Consider the following 23,838-nt stretch of genomic DNA (forward strand, 5'->3'; position numbering starts at 1 on the left):
GTAATATGTTATATGAGTCATATTTAAAAACATGTCTCTGAAATGGTTTTCAAAACTGTCCTGGAGCAGCCCAGCACTGTCTCCCTCATCTTTCACACCCGATTCAACTCGTCAGTTCATTAGTAGAGACTGAAATAGGTCCGAACTGAAATCAGGAAAGGTGAAGAGAGTTGAGAGAAAATACGATGCGTGTAAAATCCGTGTCACGTTCAGCAGCGGCAGCTCTTAAAGAAATAGCAGCCAAAAACAAACAGCTGCTGTAATGTCTGTTTATCAAAGAAAAAAGAAGAAGAAGAGGAAATCAATAACTTTTATAGCTTCGAGTATTCATCTGTTTTTAGTTTAGAATTTAGTGCTCGATAACTTTATTCAATTTCTGTATATTTCTGCTGAAGGGCACAGGTAGATAAATATGTCATTTATTATTATGGGTGTATGTGAAGATTGTTTGAAGTTTACTTAAATTAGAAGTTAAAGCTCTTAATTGTAATGTAATTTTGAATGGTTGTAGTCATTGGTTAAATATTGGGGGGGGGGGGGGGGGGGGGTCAGTATTAATAGGAATTCGTGATACTGGCCTTCAGTCATAAAAAAACATGACATTAAACAATTATTAAAAATATACTGTCTTTATGTTGTTTGTACATTGATTTGATGCTCGAATGTGAAATTATTGCAATATAAAAGTATATTTAAAAACTTTAATGTTTCAAATATTATAATGCATTTTAATTTTGGTTACAATTATTTATAAAAAGATATAATTCATTACACTGTACATGCATTCCTTTATAATGTGTTATTACTATAACTAATAAAATGGCATGATGGATACATATTTTGTGGTCAACCATGTCTGAAAAGCCATCCTTTTGTATAAAATTGACATTGTATAAAAATAAGTAAAAGGGTACACTCACGGCCCACACAGGAGAAGTGAAACCCAGGATAGCAGCTTGCATGCCCTCTGACACAAATGGCACAATGTTCTCCCCCAAACGCGTGTCTCGATACAAAGCCCTCAGGATGTTCAGAGCGTGGACCTGTACATAAATAAAAACAAACAAAGGCCCATTAAATATGCCTGATTCTACTCATATTTTCCTCTTAGAGATGAAGTGTGTGTGTGTGTGTCCACCTGTGGCACAGAGCTGCTCTCAGTATCTCCATCATTAGAGGGCACAGCCAATGCCGTCAGAGATCTCATGGTCATCTTCAGGAGTCCACAGCTGGATGATTTGGGCTCAGAGGACAGCAGGGCCTACAAAGAGACAACATTATTACAGCTATCACTTACAACGGAAGATTAACACCCAGGTTCCCACACATTTGACATGGTTTGGAATGACATGAGGCTGAGTAAATGATGACAGAAGCTTCAATTTTAGGTGAACTGTCCTTTAAGCTGTATTTCAGACAGCACATTCCTTTGAGATGGGGACAGTGAATGACAGCATGACAGAGGAATAATGACTCACAGTGTGTAACCGAATATGGCCTCTGTTCTTTTGTCCTCGTGCCAAAGGGTGTGAACTCATTGCACAAGACCACCTTTTCCGGGACATACCGCAGGAATGTGCGTTCATGCCAGGTGTTGAGTCTATCCATCCTCTCCCTGTCTTATTCTTCCCTAAAACCCTCTCATTATCTTGTGTTTCAGATCCAAAGCCCATTTTTCCTTGACTTCAGTATTCAGCTATTCTGACCTCTCAGAGGACTGTCCACTAGGGATGATCTCCATCATAAAAACTATATGGAATCAATTACTGATCTGCAGATGTTCAAGTAACACTAAATGAAACTAATTCCTGGTGGTGGGAATCTTCAGAGATTGTCAGGTTATTACTTATTTGTGCAAGTATGATTGTTTTGGAGGTACTATGCAACTAATAAACACATACATTTGTGGGGAATTTTACAGTTTAGTACCTCTAGGCATTAAAGGTTCACTAAAGTAATTTTATGTTCTACCAAATTGAATCACCTCCATGCCCGATGGGCTATCTTAAATACAGACTAAATGATTAGAAAAAGTCTGATATGACATGCATGGACAAATCATTCACAAATAAATTGAATAAGATGTATTAAGAAAATATAGTACGGGAATTTGTCAACTTTGTAAAGTTTAGAAATGTATACAAGAGGAAAGTGCTATTGTTTCATTAGGTGTAAATGACTAATTTGGGAGGATAAGAGATCTAGTGGTCTGTGCTGTACATATAGGAGGCCCAAGGTACTAACCTGTATATAGAAGGGTATTCCTGCACTGCGGCGGGTCGCACACAGTTTCGAGGCGGGGGTCACTGGATTTCACTTCCTCAAGAACCTCCTTTAGCCAGTGTGCTGGCAGCTGCTGGAGCGTAGCGCTCCCACTCCTAACACACACACACACACACACACACACACACAAACCCACATAAGACCTTGTTGTGGAATTCTGAACAAGACATTTGTTTCCAGGACTGTTGGTATCCAAGTTTGTGTGGTTCCCAGTGCCTCTCAGACATTTTTGTTTATGTTTTCTCTGATGTGATGATATCCAAAGTTTTCAAAGCAATCTAAAAATCAAAATCACATCCAAATGTGATCTCAAATCACAGACTATAAAATTAATTGAATTTAAACACTAATTCGGGGAAAATGTCAGACTAGAGCCAAGTTATACTACAGAGGAAAAGTTGTGAAGATAAACATCAATTTTTATAAACAGTCGTTGTGTAATCATACAGAGACTTACTCTTTTGTCAGTCATGGTTTCCAAAAACAATATTACGCAACACAGCTGTTTGATAATAGATATATTCTTATTATATTAGAATGATTTCTGAAGGATAATGAGACACTGAAGACTGGAGTAATGATGCTGAAAATTCAGCTTTGATCACAGGAATAAATTACATTTTAAAATACACTCCAAAAAGGAAAATAATTATTTGAAATAGCAAAAATTTTCCATGATATTAAAATTTTTACTGTATTTTTGGTTAAATAAATGCAGCCTCGGTGAGCAAAATAGACTTCTTATCAAAATCATAAAAGATCCTAAACCTTTTAACTGTAGCAAATGCTACATGAAAATGATTTTACTCAAAAAGTCATGATTAAGAAAAGAAATATCAGTAAGCCACACCATAAGCAATCATTCATGTTTGTAGCACAAAGTTTGTGGCACAAACCGTACAGGATGAGTAACACAACAACGATTAATATTTCATCTTAAAAGTTTGTTCAAAACCCTATTCCAAAGTATGAGCAATAATAATAGAGATGCTTGCCTAAGCAAGCACTGTAATTACACTGCAAACCTCGGTTGAATGCACACACAAACACATAGCGTGTGCAGGACGCCCACTTTGAGAGCGGAGAAAAATGCGAGGTTCTCGTTATGAAAAGTACCGTTATACCAGATGCACTGGACCGAACAGGCCAGATGAAACAATCCAAGCCAGTGCCCGGGCACACACGCACACCTCACTTAGTAATACACTACCCCAAACACAAGGGCAAAGCTTCAAAAGGCAGGCGTCGAACGCCCCACAATCAACACCTCGTAATGGCTTAGTGGTGGCCGGTGGAGCCATCTAATCACACAGCAATGCTTTTCTCCAGAAGCACCTCTGATACTCCATACAGACACAACTGGAAATACAGGCCCATCCACCACAGACACTTCCTCAGAGATGAAAAAAAACGTTGCCATCTCAGGTTCGAGCATTTGCTTGCATGCCTGTTTTTTTTTTTAATAGATAGGGATGGCAGAAAAATGACAGTAAATTATAGGCAAAAAAAAAAACATATCACCCACTTGAGCACAACATCTCAAAGGCTAGTCAGTATTACACACTAATAAAAAACATATTTAGAAACAGGTCTGTCTTCATTAGGGTATGTAGTGCCCACTTTTCTTTTACTCTCAGATACGCAGTCCAATAACTATCCAGTTTAAGTGCCCAAGCACTTAAAAGCACACAATACATCTACTTTTCGCCATTTCTAATAACCTGAAAGAGTTTGGCAGCACCAACATTGCGATTAACGTGTAGTGCTTGTCTCAAGTCATATGGATGTAAATGACGAAACAACTGGTTGTTGATATTTATGCAGAAAACATTAACCAAACTCATTTTCAAATTTTGGTTGTGAGTCTTGATAATGTAAACGAGTCTCTTCTGTTATTGTATAATGCAGGGGTGACGAGCTTCGACCCTAATCAAACACACCTGGACAAGCTAATCAAGGTCTGAAGGGTTACTAGAAAGTTACATGCAGGTGAGTTTTAATTAGGGTTGGAGCTGAACTCTGCAGGACTGGAGTTCGCCACCCCTGGTATAATGCTTTGTATGAACAAAACTCTATTTATCACTTCTAACAGACTAGACAACAGCTACGACCAGTGTTATTTTTGTATGCAATTACAATTATTATTTTCAATTTAGCTTTTATTTTTATCAGTTTTCTTTTTTCTTTTTGATGATTTTGTCTTTTTCCTCATTTATTTTTCTGTATTAAAATAGTTCTAAGCAGTTGCAATTTATTAGGATTTCAGTTTCAATATTATTCCAAATTTTCAGAGTTTCTGAAGGTTTTATGAAGGTAAACTGAAGACTTTTTAAAGACCTTTTAAGACAAAAAAAAACCCTTTAGGCTAAAATACCTCTGCTCCCAACCACAATAATTAAAAAGTCAATTTGACTGTATTCCTGCTGCAAACAAAAGTGATGCTCATCAGTATTTTTGTCTTGTTTTTAAGATACATTTACTTAGCTAAATGAAATGAGGAGAGTTCATAATTAAAAATATTTGCCATAAAAGTAAGTTTTCATACCTCATTGACAGATATTTATGTTGTTTTAAAGCATAAACTCGCATAATTCTGTTCAGTTTTAAGACTTAATTTTACATTTGCACCTTGAGTATCTGGATTTAAGGATGTTTAGATATGTGTATTGGGACATTTTTTTTTTTTTGCAATGTATGCAACATGCATACATTAAATATTTCTATTTAATTTGAGCTTTATTTCAATTAACAAAAATATGTTTAATAATTTAAGTTTATGATAATAACACTGGATACTGATTCTTTTCAAATTTCAAAAGAGTTTCATGAAAACGAAGTAGAAACTGCAGAGAGGCGAATTAAAAGTAGAAGAGGAAAGCAGAAGGCAGGAATGGAGTCGGATCATTAAAGACGCTCCCTCAGCAACTCCACAGCAGCAGAAGCGATCTGATGTCCCATTCATGTCACACTCATGGCAGCGAGCGAGTCAATTTCCTTAACCTCTGCACAGAGACCACATTCCAAAGCTCATTAAATCTCACATTTCCAGATGTTAACAGTTTTCAAACTTCCTGATTATTTGAAGCTTGTCCTTCAGGAGCTGCGCTGGTTTCCAGCCCAGCAGCTGAGAGGGAGCAGGGATGAAGAGGAGGACTGGACTCATTCAGGTATGAAGCATTATTGCCAAGCACAACATCAGGGGCTCTGGTGGAGCAGTCCTTATGACTCCCTCATTAATAAAGATGCGCACTTGTTCTGACTAAGGCTTTTGGGTTGAAAACATCTGAACATCATAATGACAAGGGGCCTATTTTACTGGACAGAGAGCTGATGAGTCTGGACGTGTGTTTTAATCATTATTATATAACCACTGGGATAGGTCGAGCAATCCGATTGGCTTAGATCTCTCACCTGCAGAGCATCTCAGTGAGCCGAACAAAACCCACGTAGGCCAGTTCAAACGCCCCCCTGTGACGAGACTGCAGCAGCTGCTCCCGAAAGTACTTCCCCACACCTTCCACCTGACAGAAAGACAGACACAGAGATTAACAAGAATTGGACAATCAAATCAAATTAATGTACATTTTGCACAAACTGCCTCAGTTAGGTTTTTTGAACCAACAAGTATATATGTTGAACCAGCCATAAAGCATTTATTTTGAGGTCGCCAATATTTTTACTTTTTGTTTGTGTTTTCTCAGCACAACAATACAGGTTTTATTACTTCCCTATAGCACCACTAAACTGTCCACTACATCATTTTCAGATAATATCTAAAATAATTAGTCATCACAATGTGAATCTACTAAACAAAATAAATCAATCATGTTCTGCTCTTACATTTAATATACTTTCTGGAAATACTCCGAGTCCTTATTATATCTTTAATGATTCATTTTAATTCAAATTTACAATAAAAAAAAAATAATTGACAATAGTATTTAAAAACATTTACAGCATTCATACAAATTTCATTGCACATGTTAAAAATCCTTTATTACCTCACCTCATGTTTTAAACCTGTATGACATTCTTCTGATGAACACAAAAGAAGATATTTTGGGGATTTTTTTTGTTTTGGACTTGCACGGTATGAACAGTTGAATGGTTCTTCGAAATAGCTCCTTTTATGAACATTAAATGACATGTGGGTGAGCAAATGATGACAGGAGTTAGAATTTTGGAAGGACTATACCTTTAAAGTCAAATTTAATTCTGAAAATGGTTTGCTACCTCTAATCAAATGCAGAAGCTGAATTTTAATAGCAGCCTCAATATACTTCTGAATGGCACATTCCTGTTAAAGGGATAGTTTAGCCAAAAATGAAAATTCTGTCATTAATTACTCACCCTCATGTCATGACCTTCGTTCATCTTCGAAACAGAAATTAAGATATTTTTGATGAATTCCGAGAGCTCTCTGAGCCTCCCACAGACAGCAATGTAATTACCACGATCAAGTGTAAGGACATTGTTAAAATAATCCATGTGACATCAGAGGTTCAACCGTAATTATTTGAAGCTACAAGAATATTTTGTGTGCGCAAAGAAAACATAAATTACTTTCTCCTCTGTGCCATTTTGGAGTATTACGACATATGTGTGCACTTTCCTCGCATGTAAACAACATATGCTGTTCTGCGTCAACAGCTCCACGCGGATACGATGTTTATGTTCAGATCAAAGCGTAAACAATGTATCCGTGTGACGCAGCTGACACAGAACAGCATATGTTGTTTGCATATGTGATACTCTCCAAAATGGCACTAAGGTGATGCGGAGGAGACTAATTGTTGAATAAAGTTATTTTTGTTTTCTTTGCACACAAAAAGTTCTCTCGTAGCTTTGTAAAATTACAGTTGAACCCCCGATTGTCACATGGATTATTTTACCGATCTCCTTGCTACGTTTCTGGACTTGATCGTGGTAATTACATTGCTGTCTATGGGAGAGCTCTCGGAATTCATCAAAAATATCTTAATTTGTGTTCCGAAGATGAACGAAGGTCTTACAGGTTTGGAACGACATGAGGGTGAGTAATTAATGACAGAATTAAAATTTTTTGGTGAACTATCCCTTTAATGAATATGCCTAGAAAAACAGACAGATGTCCAGCCTGGCTCTCAAATCAAGAAAACGGCTCCTCCCACAGGCGGCCAGCGGTTAAGGTTCACATGGCAGCAGAGCAGCTATTTACATCGTACTCCAAACGCTTCAGCTTCTGCAGGACTTTATTTAGCCAAACACTTTCTGTTTGCAATTTCACCCACACCCCCCACCACCACCACTAAACTTTGCTTACGCTCCACACGCGCCGAGAAATCTCCCAATACAGCCAGCTAATTACACGTCAGGTCAGTGACCTAAATAGAAGTTGTCCTGCACGTCGAGCACTAAGAGGGGTTAACACAACTCTAATGCTGTTGTTTGCTGGTTGTTTTGATTTCAAGCTCAAACTTTCTGTGGATTAGGAAATTCTGGTTAAACAGGTATTGAGAAAAACACAAACAAATACGACCGATGGTGTGATCAGAAAATTATGAAAGACTGGATGCAGAGTGCAGTGAACTAGCAGGCCAATACGAGTCAGTAACAAGTAATTCTGGTTGGTCACAACTTACAAATGGATCACATCATACAAGGGGACAAAAAAAAACACATTGACGAGCACACAGCTTGCATATCCATATTTTGACATTTTTATTTACTTATTTATTTTTTCATAAATCAATGCTATTGGTCACTCTTTATGTCTATCTGCTGGTTTTACAAATATTTAACCAAAGAAAAGTATTGAAAAGTGCTTGTGTGAACCAGTTGTTTAAATAAGTACAGCATTTTCTTTACTCAAAACATATAAAGGCTAATGTTTTATGTATTTGAAGAATGGTAAAGAGTGTCTTAGTCTAGCATTAACTAGGAAGTCATAGACAATACTGTCTTAAAGTGATAGTACACACAGGCCGATCGTTGTGCTTTGAGGGACCTCAGTATAATGTCAGGAGCCAAGGGTATTCATTTTGTGTTTCCTGTATATGCTTTTTTTTTTTTTTTTGGCTCTTAAGTGCCGGTAGCCGTTGACTTGCATTTTATGTATCACCAAAGTCCAGGGTTTCAGCTAAAATTATTCTTTATTGTTCCACTCAAGAAAAAAGTCAACTGTATTAAACAACAGGAAAAAAAAAACATAGCTACAATAAACTATGTAACCTGTAAGCTGATGAAACCATAATGTGGTGCACTTATTGCCTCAGATGCAGTCGACATTCACTGGTCAGAAACCTCATAATTTCATTTAAGCTTACTTGTGGTTAAATGTTATTGATACATGCAAGTGCCTGACAATATGTAAAGCCACAAAACCAACTTTGATGACACGGTTTAATTATTTAGAAACTATAGGGCGTTTCTCATTTCCTGAAAAGTAGCAGGTTTTAACAAACAAGGCTTCTGCACGACAGCTACGATATGCAGCTCAAGGTTATAATAGTTTGTAATAATGATTTATTATTTTATTAAATAATTTCATAAGACTTCTTAATTTAACTCAATTTTAAATGATACTCAATTTAAAAAATATATATTTTAGGCCGTTTTCTCTTTCAGCCGAAAACCGAAAATGCAATTTTTAGCCAATAATTTTCAGCGGCCACAATTTTGGCGCATCCCTAGTTATAATATGTCCATGCTTCATTTTAAGAGAATGTTTGTGTGCAGGTTTGGTACAACATAAACTCTGGATGCTATAGCAAATCCAATTGAGAACCATGGAAACCACGTCAAGTGTCTTTGGACAAACATACTGCATACAGTTGAGAAAAACAGTATTTACATAAAGATTATATGAAGGATAAAGGTGCATTTGCAAAAGTTTGAGAGCAAACAAGGTCTGTCTGCTATCAACAGTGCAGTGATGTATAAAGCTCACAAAAAAAGGTCACTTTCAAACCAGTGTTATTTAGTGTTAATGATATACCAACATAGTATTTAAAAATATTTTAAATGAGCTTTTATTTATTTTTTTCAGTTGGCATTTTAATTTAAGTTTCAGTATTTTTATTTTTTTATTCTATTTAGCTTTAATTTGTTTTATTGCAGTTTAAGAATTTAAGTAGTTAAAAATTAACTTAAACTTAAAAAAAATGAAATTGTTGCCTTGGCAACAACATGTTCATTTTTCATTCAATATTTAGATTTAATTTTAGTATTTAATTTTAAGTTTCTTTTTTTTTTTTCTGACCAATGTAAGTTTCAATAAACAATAACACCGTTTCAACCAAACAGCTTTCTGTTGGTCAACAGAAAGTTGGTGAACCTGTTGTGAAGTATGGACCAAGGAAATCTTTTCCAATCATGTGGATTCCCTTTTAAAACACCTGGATTTCGCCCAAGAAAAACTGCAAAGCAGTGCTAAAAGTATTAATTTACAATCACTATCAGTTCTCAGAACAGTTCAAGCTAATGCAACCAACTTGTAAACAGAACGAGGCGCTCCAACAGCACTTAAAGCTTATAAGGGCCCTGGATTATCCAAATTACTCACAACTCTCTCAGCTCAGCCCAAAGGGAACGGAGAGACCCCCAGCTTAACCAAAGCCATGGGAGAGCCAGACAGACCCACCTTTAGCTCCAGATTAGCCCGTCTATCCAAAACAAACATGATCTTGAAACAAATGAAAAGGACTTTAATTTCACACCAACTTTCTTTCTCAAAGGCGACCTACGCAACAGAAGCTGTCAGATTTGGTATTCAAATGACCAGAGTATGACTTCTCCGAGTACCACAATGATCCCCTACCGAGAAGTAGTTTACGCTTAACTCAAGGAATTATCCATCACTGGGATGTGACTAACTGTTTGCAGTTGCCATGGCTCCTCCGCAGTCCGAAAACATGTGCCGCGTTTCCACAGAGACGGAGGACATAACAGGATGCAGGACACACACGTTTGGGAAACAGAACCTTCGCGGTCATAAACACACACTCGGCCCGATCCCTCCGAAGAAATGCGGTCTGGAAAAAGATGTAGTGCGAGGCATAAACACAAACTGCAAACACAAGCCATGTGGACCCCGGCAGCATCATTAGATCATTCTTTATATAACAGGCGAATATGCCACGGTGACATCACTGAATAACTCCACTCCATCTGTTAAAGCGCTGAGGTTATTCAGCAGGACAGAGCTGTGAAAATAACAATCGCACCAACACATAAACGCGCTCGCCGAGGCCTCTGGCTGACCAACTCCGATTCCCTTTCGGAAACCTTCGCACAGATATCAAGTAACGGTTCTAATAATGTATTGCTTCATTTTTCTGAATGTGCAAAAGATGTTGCAAGGTCTGCTCACTCCCTCGCTAATTTCTGGATTTGGAAAATATAGTGATCTATCAGGGAAAACAAAGTGGCAACATTTGATCAAGCTGTCTGGTTTTGGCAGAAGCTATGCTCTTAGCTTAAGACATCAAAAACTAATTTAAGAGTTTAAACCTAAATTGAGTGAGAGCTCCAAAAAATTACAAGCAATGTCCATACACTGTATGCAATATAAACATATTCTTCTCAAGTCATGCATTAGTTTTGTGAAAAAGATTGAAATTTAACCTGCTATTCGCTAAAAATCACTTTTGCATTTTCACTTCATCAGTTAAGCCTGTGTTATACTTTCCACGTGCACGAGTCCGCTATGGTGTGTGTGATGTAAAAATCGTCATCGGAGGGTGGGCGTGGAGGCTCTGCGTGGACATCCGCATGCCTCTCAATTTTTGTGACCGTGCATACTTGCATGCGCAGGCTGTGTGAAGAAGCCTGTTGCTACCCGAACCTGTACAATCCATCGATAAAACAATATAAAGACAGCCAGATGTGCAATAACTCTGAGCAATTGTTTGTTCATGTTTGTTTACTGTTCAAGCCGATCTACTGCGCATGTATGGAACACGTCCGGGAAGCAGACGACCAGCGTATGCTTTCGGTAGTATAAATGCAAGTAGTCCACGCGCTGATCGCTCATGCGGAAAGTATAACACAGGCTTTAGAAGATCTTATGATTTTGCACAAATAATGACTTACATTTTGGCTTCAGACATTGGCTTCAAATTTAAAAAAATAAATAAATAATTGTTAACTGAAACTGCATGAAATACATTTTAATGACTCCAAAACTATCTAAAATAAAATAAACTACTAGATAGTAAAAGCATTACATTTTTCATTTTTAAATGATACCAGTTGACAAATTAATTGTGGCAACTCTAAAATAAGAAAACTAAAAATAGAAAAAAATAAATAGAACAATGATAAAGTACAAAAACATAAAAAAACGTATTTTACAGTCCTGTTACTCATGTACATACTATGTACTTATTATAGTAATAACAATAACTAGGTACGAACCCTGAACTTAACCCTACCCCATGTAGTTACCTTATATTACCAGTACTTTCTCAGGTAGGTACACTGGAAGTACATGTACTGAAAAAATAAAGCGCAACCAAAAAACCTTTAGAAAATCAATCAATAAATTGAAAAACTAAAAGAAAACAGAAAAAAAAATAAAAACACAATCTAAATTTTAAAAACTTATATTAAGTGTTATATTAACTATTCATTTCAGTGTTTTTTTTTTTAGCTCAACAGCATCAGTTCCTATTAATTTTCACTGTACGGAAAAGATCTGACTAATATCTCCTCTTCTTTTCCACAGAAAAAAAAACAGCCATATGTGTTTGTAACAACTCAAGGTTGATTAGAAGATTATTTTTGGCTGATTTGTTCCTTTAAGGGCAGTAGGTTTCAGGACAAGGCCCATTTGAGAGGGAATTCTCACTTTACACCAAGTAATTTTTTTGCTTGGTTCAACGTACACAGTTACAAACTGTTGCAAACACATGTTCACATTGTACTCTAAGTGCTTGTGGCTTTAAGTCACCCATGAGGTTTTGAACATATACCAGGATGCAGGAAATGTTGAAGTTTATGCATCGTACTGGCACACAAGACCGAGATGCTGCCAGAGACTCAGGTGTAAAAAGCTGCTGAATGAGTTCTGTGTGAAGTGGTTCGGCTCTTCAGGGAAAAAGGAAGCCATTTGAAAAGAATGCAGGATAGGAAAGGTAGTCGGCCCATTAAACAGCAGGCTGGTCTGAAATGAAAGCGCTATGCTAAGAGGGCACATGTTAATTGTAGACGGGCACAGCAGGAGACAACATATACATTCACGTGGTTTAAACTACTGCTGTCTGTGTGTGTGTGTGTGTATATATATATATATATATATATATATATATATATATATATATATATATATAAATAAAACACTTTATTTATCCAAAAATTACAATTCTGTCATAATTTACTCATTAAAGGGTTAGTTCGCCCAAAAATGAAAATTAGCCCATGGTTTACTTACCCTCAAAGCATCCTAGGTGCATATGACTTTCTTCTTTCAGACGAATCCAATCGGAGTTATATAAAACAATTACCCTTCCAAGCATTAGAATGGGAGTAGGTGGGTGTTTTTGTTCAACAGTTTAAAAGTTGTCAAATAAAGTGCGCACATCCATAATAAAATGTGCCTCACATGGCTCCGGGGTGAGAATAAAGGCCTCCTGTAGCAAATCCAATGCGTTTTTGTAAGAAAAATATCCATATTTAAAATATTAAAAATACTTTTTTCTCACTTCTGCTAACTGTTGTAGGCGTAAGCCGTTCTGGCGGATGACGTAGTACGTATGCGCAGTGTAAGCGCCGGAGTGACAAACACGGAAGCGTGGAGGAGAGAGCAAATGTGTGAGGATTTCGATATAAGCCAAGAAGAGACTGGTTTTCCTATGCTAAAGTAACAAAAACTTTGCTTCCTTTGCTCCTGTAAACAAACTCGCGAGACTAGCATATCTCAGAGGGGCGCATGCGACACCTGCGCATTTCGAGTCCGAAATTTTAATCCCAAATTTTTGCACGTTTAAAAATAAATACGACCTCACATTATGTCAATCATGTTTACACACTGCCTCTGAAATTTTCGTCCGTCATAAAAAAATTCGGAGTGGGTTCGATTTTTTCAGTTTTTCGCATCCGTAGCAAGCATTTTGAGAGGTGTTTTGACAGTTCAGAGCCACCGTACGCAAACGCCAAAATCCAGAATACCGATTGTCAAGTTCATTCACTTCATCTCCCAGCACAAAGCACTGTAAAGATCCTTGCACACTGAGTTTACAGAAATTGGTCTTCTTTTTAATATGTGGCTCTAGTATCACTAGCAAAGCATCAAACTGAGCCACTGACATCCTGAAGTAAACTTTGAATCGCCCGTGATAATCCCGCTGCTCTTTAATAAAGAGGGGGAACTCTCCTTCCTCTCTATATCTCAGGATTGGATGGACCCAATATTTCCTTTCTTTTACTTTTTATTTTTAAGAAGCGAGGAGGACAACAAAATCATCCTCAATGCTTGAAGACTCCATTTAGTAGGCTACCGTTTTGCGAATTTTTCCACATAAATACACATCAAACTCAGTGTGCAAGGTTTTGTAGGAGGCAGTTGTGGCCTAATGAATAGAGAGTCGGACTTGTAACCCCAAGGTTGTGGGTTCGAGTCTCAGGTCCGGCAGGGATTGTAGGTGGGGGAGTGAATAACCAACACTCTCTCCACCCTAAATACCACGACTGAGGTGAGACCCTTTAGCAAGGCACCAAACCCCCAACTGCTCCCTGGGCGCCGCAGCATTGGCTGCCCACTGCTCCGGGTGTGTGTTCACTACTGTGTGTACACTTGGATGGGTTAAATGCAGAGCACAAATTCCGAGTATGGGTCACCATACTTGGCCACACACCACTTCCCTTTCCCTTTACTGTGCATGACGAATTTTTAGGATTACGAATATGAAAAAATGCGTACGAACATTTTGGACTCAGTGTGCAATGACCTTAACGCTTGGAAGAGCAAGGACAATTTTTAATATAACTCCGACTGGATTAGTCTGAAAGAAGAAAGTCATATACACCTAGGATGCTTCAAGGGTGAGTAAAACATGGGCTAATTTTCATTTTTGGGTGAACTAACCCTTTAATTTCTTTCAGCTATTGAACACAAAAGTAAATATTTTGAAGAATGTTGGTAACCAAACAGTTGACAGTAACCATTGAGACGAGGAGAACAGAGGACTCAAAGGCAGAGGATTAGATGCAAACAGAAGGTTTATTCTCCAAAGGTGAAGACAACAAATAAAACGGTAACAAAAACAGCGAGCAAGTCTATGGGGTAATCTAGCTACTATCGGCAGTGAGATGCGGATCCAATCACTGCCCAAGACCTAGCGCTCGCACAGGACCAACCACCTGAGAGTAGAGCGAGGCAGAGAGCGACAGTCCTACTCTCTCTGGCTGGCGTCCTGGGATACAGACAGACGGAACGTGAGTGAAACACAAGAGCACAACACAGCACGAGCACAGAACACAAAACAATCTACTCACAACAAGGACTAGTCAGAAGAGAACTATAAAAGGAAAGAGTAATGAGCGACAGGTGGAATAGAAGCAGCTCATGACACACGTAGCCCCACTGCCAGATCAGCGCTGATTGCACCTGTCAGGAGCCGCCAAAAAAGACATGACAACACAGAAAGCAGAGGGAGCCAGTCTGGAGGACTCACCATGACGCCGATGGAACTGGTCGATGAGAGCACGATCCAGAATGTCGTGAGCCGGAAACCAGCATCTCTCCTCCGGACCATAACCCTCCCAGTCTACCAGGTATTGACGACCTCTACCCCTACGCCTCACATCGATTAGCCATCGCACCGTATAAGCCGGCGACCGCTCGATGAGTCTGGGAGGCGGGGGGGGGGGGGGGGGGGGGGGGGGGCAGAGGTCTGGGACTGAAGAGGGGATTTAACTTGAGTCGCACCGACACCGGACTGAGAAACACCTTAGAAATGATGACTGGTCCAACGAATTTGGATACCAGTTTACGTGAGGGGAGTCTGAAGTGGAGGTCCTGAGCAGACAACCAGACTTTCTGACCGCACACGTAAAGTGGGGGCTTAGTACGGTGACGGTCCGCCGACACCTTGTTCCTCTCGCCAGTCCGGGTGAGGGCTTCTCCGGTGATCCTACAAGTACGGAGGCATCTCTGAATAAACGCGTGCGCAGACGGAACAACAGCGTCAGATTCTTGGGAGGGGAATAATGGTGGCTGGTAGCCTAAACAGCACTGGAAGGGAGACAACTCGGCCATGGTTAACCTGGAACTCCAAGAAATGGTTCGGCAAATGCCACACAGTGCAGAACCCTCTCCAAATCCTGGTTGGCACGCTCGGCCTGCCCGTTAGTCTGAGGGTTATAACCAGAGGATAAATCCTGGCATGAGTAATCCTGGTGAGAAGGGTGCCGCAAAGTGTTTTAGCCGATATAGGTTCGGCCAGGGCAACAGATGGAAGTCCCAAGTATGTGGCCAGCCCAGAATCCATGAAATCGCCCTCCGCTCCAGAGTCAATCAATGCTGAAACCTGATAAACAGCCCCATTGAACAATAACGAGGCTTGGAACTCACAACGACCACCAGAGGGCAGTTTAGTACTAGTGACGCTCACCGTACGTTCTCCCTTGAGCGGTGAGCGCCGCCTCGCTGCCGGGCACAACGCTGCCACGTGACCTGCTTCCCTGCAGTAGAGACATAGTTGGTTGTCCAGCGATAACTCCGCTCTCTTACAGGCAACCGTGCTGCATCGGCTGCCTCCTCGTAAAAAACGGAATGTTGGGGAGGCGTGTCACTCGCCGCTCCTGACGCTGCTCTAGTGACGAGCTCAGGGGGGAACACGCTCCTCTGATGATGAGAACGGAGGGAAATCCGGTTAGCCACTCGGATGGCGAGGTCGATGAGCCCATCCAAGCTCGAGGGTAATTCAAGGGAATAGATCTCATCTTTGATATGCTTGGCCAGACCGTGGAGAAAGTGATCCCAAAGAGCTTTGTCGTTCCAGCCACAGGACCTGACACGTGACAGACTTCCATAGTACTGAAAAAAATACTATAGAAGTCTATGGCTATTGTCAACTTTTCAGTTACCAACATTCTTCAAAATATTTACTTTTGTGTTCAACAGAATAAAGAAACTCGTACACTTTTGGAACAAGTGGAATTTCCATTTTTGGGTGGACTATCCCTTAAAATGATTATTATTATTATTATATTACATTCAAGTTAAGTCATATTGAGAATAGAGTGCTACCTTAAAAGAAGCCTACTCCCCAGGGTTTAGAGTCTTTGAGTCTGTACTGGAAATACATTTGACATTCTCTTTTTAATGGCCGCCAGGCTCAGTTTTATGGCAAATGAAGTTGTATTCACCGTGATCACATTTCCTGACGCCTCTTCAGGGGCTGTTCGCTAGACCATATTTAAGCCTGTATTAGCAATTACCATGATGTCTCATCTCTCGGCCCTGAGCTCAAAAAGATCAGCTTACTGGAAAAAGTCTCCACTCAACGGCATGAGGTACAGTTCTCCATTATATCTCACTCGCTTATGTAACCGAGATCTTGGTGTGAGGGAGGCTCGGTGGCTTCCATCAAAACAGTCTCTTTGAGATGAGCGTGTGTATGCGTGTCAGACAATGAATGCTAGATCAGGTGACACCTGTCGAGTTCGTGTCTGTGTCTGACCTGGCCCACTGTGACGACTCCTCTACCGTCAGCATGTGTGAGAGGACAGCGCAGCGGCATGCTCTGACACAGATGACCCAGCAACATGGACACCTCTTTCATGGTCCTCCAGCAACACACCAGCACCATCTGAGCGGTGACTCGATAGGCCTCTCCATCACCGCAACCTAGACAACACAAATACACACACAAACCCAAATAAACACTCACAAAACGCTGGTCAAATGTTGGCCTCTCATGGACAGAACATGTATTACAGCAAGTCAATGTAAATCAATTCTGGGTCCACTAAAAGTATAATGGTTAAAATATGAGTGTGGTTCCTATAGATATAATGCTAGTGAATTTATGACGTGTCTGAATGTATGAAATTTGAGTTTAAAATTATTTTTTGATACAGATGCTATGGTTGAGGTGCTTGAACTGTATTTAGTGAAGGGCGATTGTGTTGGTACCGCTGTTACGGGATTGTGGTTTATGAACTGCGTTCTCTTGCTCTTTCTGTTCACTGTTACAGTCGCTCTCGCTGGGGTCTAGCTCTCTGGCACTAGTAAAAAAATCTTTGTGTCACGAGGTTGAATCTCCTGCAGGATCTTCTGGAGGCCAGCAGAGGTCTCTGTGGAGAGAAGAAAAAGATGTCACATACATGAAATTGACAGATTTAAAGTGGGACAATATACTGTCCTGACTCCTAACCATGCACAATGCCACACTGAAATTTAATATTTGGCATTACAACTATATATTTACAAACAATATTTCAGTCTTATTAATAATATTATTAGTATTAGTATTATTATTATATAGCATTTTGTTAATAATATTCATTCTTATGAATGTTTCAATTAAATATTTTTTACTTACTGTATAAGGAGACAAAAAAAACAAAACAAAGGAACACCTATTCCAGTGAAATAAATGCAAATGAAAGATACAAAAAAAATCTAATTGTCATCTAAGTTAGAACTTGATAGACATAAACCAACATAACCAAAAAAGACTAATATTATAAAATACACAGTTCTGCCTCTGAATTCTAATTGGATGATATCCATGCTTGAAGTTGTTGTAAAATACTCTTATATGTAATTCTATATGAAAGTGCCAAGTTGTGATATTGCTGGACAACTGAACATAAAACTTGGCATTTTGGTCAACTAATTTGTTCTTCCTCACCTTAACTTTCTTGGGACATGTCCCGCTTTACATTTTTAGTATTACTACATGTTTTTAACACATCCCTCTCATGTGTAGCAATCCCAATTTATACAGTATAAACAATATAGCAATCAGCTGAGGCATTTCTACTGTCACACATTACATACCACCCATTACCACGGCAAACGAGAGGCTACCTTGTGCAAATCAATGGACAGACAAAACGTCTACTAGTGCATTGCTGGACATGCTGCCAGCTGGTTAAGACCGTGTTAGATGCATTTACCAGACTCTGTATCCATGGGAATGAGGCCCTCAGGGGAAGAGCTCTGAACCACAGGTGACACGACATCAGACATCCTGTAGCACAGGTCTATGAGCTCTGACACAACAGCCCTCCACTCAGACAGCAGTACAAGTGATCTAAACACACAGAAACATATCAACCACACACACACCAGACAAAAGGAACGCAAAAACCTCTGTACTAGACAATTAAAGGTCGAGAGTGTGTGGATGTACCCAGTGTTGAGCTGCTGCAGGACTGCAGTGATGCAGTGAGCTCTGCCATATAAAGGATAGGAAACAGCGGCCTGCAGAAGAGACGACTCGGCCTTCAAAACCTCTTTCTTCAGACACACCATCAGCCACTGTACCACTGAAACATCACAAATATGCTCTCTAATTTAGACATACATTATTTAGATACACACATAGACACATCATTTAAATATAAATAAATGTGTAGAGTTAAAACAACCGCAAAAGTCTCACTGGTCCTTTCCACTCAATACTATAAAAACAATGTATATTGGTAATGTATATTCTGTGTTTGAATCTTTGTTTTCTACAAAACATTATTAATCAAAATAAATTATTAACTGTATATTAAAAATCTGTATTATTATTATTGATAATAGCAGTAGCAGTGTAACAGAATATTCAGGATGAAAATTCTAAATCTTTTATATAATATTTTAAATTATATCATTTATATAAAATATTTCATCATTTCATTTTTTTATATAAAATTGTAGATTAAAGGGTGAATTCACCCAAAAAAAATTCTCATCATTTACTTAACCTCATGTCTTTCGAAATGCACTTACATTAATCCTCAAAACACAAATTAAGATATTTTTACTATAACCAGAAAGATTTTGGTCCAAGAAGTAAGCTAAACCTTCATAATTAAAAAAGTTAACAAAAAAAAATAGTTCAAAATTCTGCTTACATTGTCAATGGAGGGATCAAATAAAATATATGAGAAAAAATATATCATTATATAGTCATCACGTCTCTTTGATTAAACCGCTCGATTCATAAGGATTCATTTTACAATGTCTTCATAAACTTTTTGAATCAAAGCTTTGGTTTCATGGAATTTCAATTTTGGGACAGAAATTTTATTTTTTGGATGAACTGTCCCTTTAAGAACGGACACTTTGTTTTTGAAGTCTTGTACATGCAATTTGCAATTTTAAAGTTCACAATTAAATTACAGAAATAAAGAAGTCTTGAAAATTGATATCCTGCTTAAACCTAAAACCTTTCAGATGGCAGCTTGGATCATAAGCCAATATTTTCACCCATCTTGAGTGATGGTCATCTGACACTAGCATACCTGCCAAAGTGTTCTGCTCCAGACTGGAAGCCTCAGATGTCTGGGACTGGATCAGTGCTGGTGGCTGGACAGGGGCGTGCTGCTTCTGGATACAGCTGAGTAACGCATCCTTCAGACCCGGCTGGTGCAGCAGCAGGTTGAGAAGATGAGCGGCAGTGACGCAGTCGAAGGGTTTGGTGCTGCTGCTGAGGTCCAGAGCGACCTGAAGCAAAGACTGCAGCCTCTCCGGCTCCTACACAGAGGAGGACATGCATTCATGTTCATTTGAACATAGCTCAATACTAGTCTCAGACTCTTACTTCCACACTGACCTGGAGTTGCACTGCTGCGGGGGGCAGTTTTTGTAAGAGGTTGCAGGCGAGTTGTTTGACTTCAAGAAAGTTGTTTGCAAGACAGCACAGCAGAGCTTGAGCATGACAAAAGCTCACTGACTCTCCAAGAGCAAAACCACAGCCTGAAAAAAAAAAAAAAAAAAAAGAGGTGAACAGATGAATCGATGTATACTGAGGTGACCGTTGAAGTAGTGAATAGAGAGCAGGGTGGCTGACGGCTGATATAAAGGCGATAGAGGCTTATATGATACCATGCTATTTAAAGATAGTAAATAAGACATGGATAACAACTTCTGCAATATTTTACATAATATGTACTAAAATTATTAGAAATAATTAGGGGGGGAAATAATTTTAACTTGATAAACCTGTAAACAGATAAACATTTTTATTTTACCAATAATTAAAAACAGCAATAAATTTAAAAGAATGGCATACTGTATATCGACCAATAATATTAGTCTTGGCAATATTTCGGTTGACCACTTAAGGTGACATCCTTGTGCGATAAAAAGTTATAAATACCTGTGTTAAATGTGAAATGCTCAGCGATCAGCCCCAGCAGGTGTAGAGCCATTAGACACCTGGAGAATGAGGCTCCTGGGTGAAACACCTGGAACAGAGTCTCACAGAACCAGCGTAGTAACTCCTGATAAGAGAGAAAATTGATTTTCAGTTTAAAGGGGTCATGAACTGAGAAATCTAAATTCCCTTGATCTTTTGATAGATAAGAGGTCAGTGTGCTAACATCCTGTACGTTTCAGAACTCAAAACTTTCTTGTTACTCTAAAAACAGCTTAAATTGAAGCCAAACTGCCAAAACGACAGCTTGTGGAATGTTCTACTCTATGACATATTAGTGTGAGTAAACACCGCCACCGCAGAAGATGATCAACGCCTGCTTCTACATCGCTGCCTGTCTAGCCCCGCCCACCGATTCACGCATGTAGTGTAAATAACTTTTTTGAATCACTTTATTTTTAATGAAGTGCCAGACCACATCAGTAAGAACTTGGTCCTTTGTTCACTTCATTTTACCACAGATTCGTTTAGAAACAAGGCTAAATTCAACACAGGATTTTAAGAAAGATTGAAACTAAAAGACGAGGATTCGACAGGAATGTTGCAATACACAAGTGTGAGTTTTTATAACATAATCACTTCTGCTTTGTCTGTTATTACACATCGTTTGATATGTATACTGAATATTTTTGTGTTTTTAACCTAAACCACAACAGCTATGAGGTCCATCTATGAGGAATGTACGCTGTCAAACACTCAACTAGTGTTATCCAATCATAGCAGTGGGCATTTACTTCCGAGTCTACAATCCGCCACGCCTATTCAAACAAAGCATTCAGATGAGGGAGGTCAAATAAGGAAAGAAAATAGCCTATTCCTTCTAAATTATGTTGTTTTTTGATGTAAAAATCTTGATAACTTTATAAGTAGACCTCAGAGAACAGTGCAAAATAAAAAAAGGCCGTTCATGACCCCTTTAAAGGGTTTCTCCACCCCAAAGTGAAAATTTTGTCATTAACCCCATGTCGTTCTAAACCCATAAAAGCTTTGTTCGTCTTCGGAACACAATTTAAGATATTTTGGAGTAAATCTGGGAGGCTTGTGACTGTCCCATTGACTGCTAAACAATTTTCACTGTCTTGGCCCAGAAAAGTATGAAAGACGTCATCAGAATAGTCCATCTGCCATCAGTGGTTCGTCTCCTCTGTGTCAGCATAGCGCCATTTTGGAGAATGTCCGCTGGACGCAAAGTGCGTACGCTCTTCTGTGTCAGCCGTACCTCACGGATGCACTGTTTTCCTTAATCAAAGCGTAAATACATATCCGTGTGCTACGGCTGACACAGAACAGCGTATGCACTTTGCGTCCAGCAGATACGCTCCAAAATGGCGCTACGCTGATGCAGAGGAGACAAATTGTTGAATAAATTTGTTATATTTGTTTTTTTGCGTACAAAAAGTATTCTCGTTTGGAACAACATGGGGGTAAGTGATTAATGACTAAATTTTCATTTTGGGGTGGAGTAGCCCTTGAAGAAAATGTGAGTGGTGCTTGGCTGTACAAAACAAACTACACAACTGTTGCACGGCTTCAAAGTCACTACCATAAATCTTCCAACTTGTTTACCGGCTTGAGTTAGAATAGTTTGCAAGAGTAAACTAGTGAGCAAATTAGTTGTCCTGTTCAGTGTGATGATGTTTAATGTCCCCAACTAACTCCTGAAAAATAAAAAAAAAATTACCAATGTATTCATCACAATTAACAGAACTCCTGCTAATAGGAAAAAAACAATTTTTTCTTCTCTTATCTTAATGTTTATCGCTTCATGTGTGTCTCCTGTGTTTAACACATCACTCAATGTCTGTGTAATCAGAGGACTCTTATCTCTCGGTTCCTGGTGTTCCTTAGCACTTCTTGTTGTTTTGATTTCTAAATTCACTCCTTTAGCTAGATTTTCCATGCGTCTTTTTGGTTTAGTTAGTTATCTAATCAATTTCAAATGCAAAAATCATAGTTCTACCTGGTACATGTTGAAAACTTGCTGGTCTTTGTGGTTGTGATGTTGGTCCAGTTTCTTTTGCAGCAGCTGAGTGCTGTCCTTCACCCTACACAAGAGCTGACAACATAAAACAGACACGAGCCAATCAAAACACGCTTACAATGCCCTCTGGCCAATCAAAGCTTGAGCTGTCATCATTTTTTACCTTCTTTAACAGACTGACAGTCTGCTGTCTGACTCCTGGTGACTGACTGTTAAGATTAAAGCGCAGGAAGTGGCGGATCAGCTCTATTTCCTGTCTGGACAGAGTTTCTGTGCTGCGATGGCTCTCACATACCAAACCCAGAGCATCAATTCGCACCTGAATTCACATAAACAGCCTTCATTTCTCTTTGTGTTATAGAAATGACACAGTTTAGTCAGACATTAACTATTAAAGGTACAGTAAAATATAATGTGGTTCCCATTTACCTGCTCGTGTTTGTGCACCAGAGCCTGTTGCATTAGTGGGAGCGGCACCAGGTCACCTCACAATTCCTCCTCCACAGACTTGAGAACACCCTGAGACCGGGCGGCACGCAGACACGTCATCAAAGCCCCCAACGCACCTCTGCTGCCATTTGACCCTGAGGAACAAACACTTAACACTTACAAAAAAAATTATAAGTTTAACACTGTTTTCTAGAAAATTATTTATACACATACATAAATACTGCAAAGATTTAAAAATACAAATAATAAAATAAAACAAAATAATAAAAATATTCATGATTACAATTTCTGTAAATCAGTTGACATTGTCTGTTTCAATCTCTGAGCATCATTATTCTTAAAGTAAAATGTAGTATCAATATTACACAAATCATAAATTATGTATAGCTATTTTGATAAAAAATTATTTAAGATCATTCTTTCTTCAGTTCATTTTGTGTTAAGTGGTGTTTTTCCCAGACTATTTTTAACACCTGTATATTTTATAGTATTTTTTTTATATTTTCTGTTTTAATGTATAAATAAATAAATAAATCTACATTTATACTATTGACATGTGGTTGAAATTATATAAATATACACAAATATAAATGTGTGCGTGTGTGTGTGTGTGAAGGATCATGTGACACTGAAGACTGAAGTAATGAATGCTGACATCGCAGGAATAAATGACAATTAAAAAAAATAAAATAAATGTGTGTGTGTGTACACAGGTATATTTATATAAATACACACACACACACATATAAATTTTTTTTTTTTTTA

At 38.7% G+C, this 23,838-nt stretch overlaps 1 pseudogene across 1 annotated transcript in view; it reads right to left on the minus strand.

Moving 5' to 3' along the window:
- LOC306882157 (tRNA (32-2'-O)-methyltransferase regulator THADA-like) overlaps nucleotides 1–23,838 on the minus strand; it is a 95,577-nt pseudogene that overhangs the window by 68,132 nt on the left and 3,607 nt on the right. The window contains exons 7-20 of the transcript XR_013785903.1: nucleotides 23,053–23,207; nucleotides 22,787–22,942; nucleotides 22,603–22,698; nucleotides 20,586–20,709; nucleotides 20,040–20,182; nucleotides 19,729–19,960; nucleotides 18,627–18,762; nucleotides 18,391–18,527; nucleotides 17,402–17,562; nucleotides 16,947–17,113; nucleotides 5,695–5,804; nucleotides 2,245–2,378; nucleotides 1,139–1,261; nucleotides 921–1,043 (exon numbers count right to left, since the gene is read on the minus strand). The product of XR_013785903.1 is annotated as a tRNA (32-2'-O)-methyltransferase regulator THADA-like (transcript). The remainder of the gene's footprint in view (nucleotides 1–920; nucleotides 1,044–1,138; nucleotides 1,262–2,244; nucleotides 2,379–5,694; nucleotides 5,805–16,946; nucleotides 17,114–17,401; nucleotides 17,563–18,390; nucleotides 18,528–18,626; nucleotides 18,763–19,728; nucleotides 19,961–20,039; nucleotides 20,183–20,585; nucleotides 20,710–22,602; nucleotides 22,699–22,786; nucleotides 22,943–23,052; nucleotides 23,208–23,838) is intronic.

This window comes from Barbus barbus (genome assembly GCF_936440315.1).
Source record: "Barbus barbus genome assembly, chromosome: 16".
NCBI lineage: Eukaryota > Metazoa > Chordata > Actinopteri > Cypriniformes > Cyprinidae > Barbus > Barbus barbus.